The sequence below is a fragment of the Saccostrea cucullata genome, unplaced genomic scaffold (genome assembly GCF_032062105.1).
Source record: "Saccostrea cucullata isolate Sc308-1 unplaced genomic scaffold, CSIRO_AGI_Scuc_v1 ctg2690, whole genome shotgun sequence".
Lineage (NCBI taxonomy): Eukaryota > Metazoa > Mollusca > Bivalvia > Ostreida > Ostreidae > Saccostrea > Saccostrea cuccullata.
In genome coordinates, this window is record NW_026937933.1 from 31,526 (window position 1) to 36,378 (window position 4,853).

The 4,853-nt window shown below is 31.0% G+C and overlaps 1 long non-coding RNA gene across 1 annotated transcript; it reads right to left on the minus strand.

Annotated features, from left to right (window-relative positions):
* Positions 1–204: 204 nt before the first annotated feature.
* LOC134249084 (uncharacterized) lies at positions 205–4,437 on the minus strand. The gene is made up of 3 exons (XR_009988214.1): positions 4,363–4,437; positions 1,629–1,709; positions 205–358 (listed from the first exon to the last, which is right to left on the minus strand). It is a non-coding gene; the product is annotated as an uncharacterized LOC134249084 (long non-coding RNA).
* Between the last annotated feature and the right edge of the window lie 416 nt (positions 4,438–4,853).

Genomic DNA, 4,853 nt, shown 5'->3' on the forward strand with positions numbered 1-4,853 from the left:
CCAATAAAGTGCAAACTACATTGCGTATGACCTTAAATGCCTGTTTATCAATTATGTAAAAGAAAAATAAATTAAAGAACTTGTTCTAATTAAAATAATGAAAAAAATCCTTATTTAAGCCTTTAAGTTTAATTTTTAATTAAGAAATTTGACAGATGAATAAAAAGAGTATTCATTAATATACAATATAATACTTATTAAATTAATTCTCTAACTTAGTTCCATTTAGATATTCAATATTCAGGTCAACACTCTTTACATGAATGAATTATCAACAGTTTTGTCCTTAAAGTTTTCAATGGATCCACAGATCATGAGATGATGTCTCCTTTTATGTGTATGTATATATCTGTGTATACTGAAAAAAAGAAAGTTGCTGTGTGATGAAAAGGATAATAAAGAAGTCTCTGATGAGACTGTAGCTCTACTGGTCTGTATGCATAACAAAGAAAAAGAAGCACTTGGATTTGAAATTTTGCGACAGCATTAAACAGAATTATGTATCTAAGTGTAGTCTACTTGGTGCCACATTACATTGAAATCATACCAAAATTGTAGGTGGAGTAGCGTTTTAAAGGAATTTTTATACAGAAATTTCTATTTTTAGTAACCATGGCAGCACTGTTCATTGAAATTTAAAAAAACAAACAATGCACTATGTACCTTAGTGCAGTCTACTTGTGTGCCAAGTTATATTGAAATCAGAATAAAACAGAGGAGTAGTGTTTTGAAAAATTACAGACAGATGGACAGCTAGACAACGGACAGACAACGGATGGACAGCTAGACGGACGGACAAAGGGACACCTTCCTATCGCATAAGCTCTTTTGGTCTCTGACCAGTAGAGCTAAAACAAGAGGCCCATGGGCCACATCGCTCACCTGAGAAGCTTTGACTGGGTCATGCAATTCTTAACCATGGATCTTAATTTGGACAATTTAAATTCCCTATTGTAGCCCCGCCCAACTCCCAGGGGTCATGATTTTGAATAATTTAGAATCTACACTACCCCAGGATGCTTCCACATAAGTTTCAGCTCTTCTGGCCCAGTGGTTCTCTTGAAGAAGATTTTTCCTATATATTTCTGTGTAAAACTTTGATTCCCTATTGTGGCCCCGCCCAGCCCCTAGGGGTCATAATTTGAACAATTTAGAATCTACACTACCCCAGGATGCTTCCACATATGTGTCAGGTTTTCTGGCCCAGTGGTTCTTGAGAAGATTTTTTAATGACCCCACCCTATTTTTGTCTTTCTTTAATAATTATCTCCCCTTGTGAGAGGACCTGGCCCTTCATTTTAACAATTTAAATTCCCCTTCACCCAAGGATGCTTTGTTCCAAGTTTGGTTAAAATTGGCCCATTGGTTCTTAAAAAGAAGTCGAAAATGTGAAAAGTTGACAGACGGACAAAATGTGATCAGAAAAGCTCACTTGATCCTTCCGCTCAGGTGAGCTAAAAATTATCAAATTTGTTTTTTTTCAATATTAAAGAAATAAAACTGCAGAATTCAATTGTAAATGGTTGGTTGCGTATTACCGTAATTATTCAAAGTAGTTTTTGTTGTATGGTTTGAAAAATTTTATTACATTGTATTCCTTAATTCTTTCTATTCTCACAAAGAATTACCTTTGCATTTCTTGTATTTACAAGGGGGACAAATCTTCAAGGTACATGTACACTATATGTCAGTATATATATCTTCATTTTCTGTTAAAGGAAAAAATAGAATAAATCATACAATATCAATTACATGTATAATAACAAAGCATGGATTAAATTTTCACCAAATTTAGAAAATGAATTGATCATGTTGAGTATCAAACTATCAATCACTCAAATTTCTCAATCCAGCCAAAATGACTGACACTAAAATTCACCCTAAGAGGACGAAGTACAAAATATTAATTATTTTCATCTCTAAATATACCATAAATGAAACTTTGTGCATGTTCTGCATACAGTTACCAGTATCTGTACTATAGTAGTTTTATGCCCTTGAGAATTTTTCATGATGTCAGATGATGCCATATTTCCATGTCTGTTTTTATACGCCTGTCTTAAGACGGGACGTATTATGTTATGCATGTATATAGGCTTCATGTTCGTCCGTCCATCTGTCCATTCGTGTCCGGCTCATAAATTGAATACTATTAGGCCTAGGATTGTCAACTAATACTTCTTGGGTAGACGGTGTGACACACACAAAAAGTAGGTTGCTCTGATCTTCAATAAAAATGCTATGGCCAAATATGAAAAATCCTGTCTAGCCTATTTCAAGGTCACTGTGACCTCATAGTTGCTTGTGTTAATTAAGAGTTCTTGATGGCTATATTCCAGATAAAGATCTTTCAATTGATTTAATGTAATTAAAAGAAATTAATGTTTTAGTGTATGATTAAAACTAAATTAGTATTGTATAATATAATTAAAGCTAATTATACATGTGTTCATTGAAAAAAAAATTTACATTTCAATTTTTATATATTTGCAACAAATTGCAGTCATGTCTCACTTAGAATTTTATAGTCTAAAGAATGATTTATTTTTTATTTTTTTATTAGACTGTAGCATTTCCATTATTTCACAAAATATTCAATAAACAATTTAAAGCTGCAGATAGATATTTGTTAAGCTCTAACACAGCCAGTTTAGAATTATATGATGTATTATTTAGTTATAATTAATCCCTACACTGTAAGTCTCTTAGAGATGTATACATGTACAATATTTTCAACATGATAAGAAATGGAAATTAGATCATTGAAATCTGTGTCAATCTGTTAATCAAGGTTACCTGATTTTCTTTCACTCTAACCAATTTATGATTATTGAACAATATTTGACGGACATATCATGCTGTGGCGGGGCATTTTATTTTTCTCTGTGGTAACTCTTTGAAAGTTAAGAGAGTTGATTTCTTAATAATTCTACGGGAATGTAAATTAGGCAGGTCGATAGGTTAGGAGCTAAGAAGGCCTGATATTCATGAAAATCTCATGTGCACCCATCTCTGTGTCTGATGCTTAGGAGGCCACATATACATGTAATTCTTGTGCGGCTACCTTTGTGTTTGAAGTCAGTGGGCGATGACTATTGAAATTGGGAGTCCTTGTGTAATTTAAATCTATGCTACATTAACAAAGCAGGTTATACTGCAACATTCATGAAAAAGTGAACTTTATTTCTTAAATATCCAATTCCCTATCAATTCTAATAAAAAATCATATTATTAGTAATAAAGCTAGAATGTTTTTTATTTCAGTTTAAAGTAATAAAAAATATTTTTACAAATAAATATGTAAAATAAATAAGTCTTAGCATTTGTGTCTTTTATTATTTACTTACACATAAGGATCAACATGCACACAGATGTATAATTTTCCCCTCAAAAGTACATGAAGATAACTTAATAATGATATTCCTTCCTATGTATTCATGGTATAAAAATAAGTTTAGCAGTTTAAAGATTGATTTTCACTCAAAGTTTTAAGACTGTTTTTCAGAGATAAAAAAAAAAACATTTTAATAATTGATTATATCAATAATCATGTGGGTACATGTCTTATGTAAACTTCAGAGGATCAACAAATTTTCTAACAGAGATTAAGTAATTTGATATTTGGATACAATATAATTAGGAGTTTTTGGGGTGATTAGATATGTCCATCATGACATGTAATATATTAATCATTAAACACTGATCCCCATATTATATCTCAAAAATTATCTTGACAGCAAAAAAAAAAAAAAAAAAAAAAAAAAAGAAGAAGAAGAAGAAAGAAAAAGAAATAATACTTGCAACACACGCAATGTGTGTTAATCCCTATAGTACACTACAGTAGTGGGATACTTTTAACCATGTCTGAGAGAAGATAAGAATTAATTTTCTAATCAGTAATGCTGATGACTGTAATCAACAATGATCAAGATACTTATAAACTGTAACTTGCAAATTACAGACAAAGTTAGACATGACAATATATTTCTAAGTACAATCACCAGCTTGTGTACACATTCAAGTCATTGAGAATATTCGAACGAACGAGTACTACAACGTTAATTGTCATTGAGGAAATTCGAACGAAAGAATAATATTCGGATGTGTATAATTTTCTGACGATTATTTACTTTGTTAACTTGTATAATGTACTACTGAATATCCCCATCGACTAGACTGCTAGGTTTGCAAACACTTTACAGTGAAAGAAATTCATAACATATGAAGACACTGTAAGTCTGTTTATAAAATCAGAGGAAACGGGATGATCTTATACTAGATCTTTAGACTAAAAAAAAATCTATGATCCATGCAGTAACATGTGAAATAAATAACAAATTCAATAATTCTAAATCTACTTACAAAAATAGAGCAGGTCTTTGTCAACATCATGTGGAAATTTCCTCATAATCTCTTGCCGTTTTTTTTTTATTTTCCTTGACTGGCATTGGGTAATTCTAGGGATTTAAATAAAAATGCATCCTTCTGCACAGAATTTTTAAGAAGTGAATTCATAGATAGAATATTGCTGCTTTTTTTATTTATTGGTTTATCTTTTTTTAATTTAAACAATGCACAGTTCATGAGCAAAAAAAAAAAAAAAAAAAGAAATGAAATAAATTATCAGGCCTATTTTTTCTGATTTTTGTTGTTGTAAATACTACCATAGATAATACCCATGGTAGTATTTACAACAACAAAAATTTAAATAATGGTAATTAAAATGTCCAATACCAAAAATATTAATATTTTAATATAAATGGGACATCGATCATGATCACTGAGAACATGATAAGAAGGAGGAGGGTGGGGGGGGGGTAGTCTCTTTGTATCTCTAAAATAAAATGTTTCCC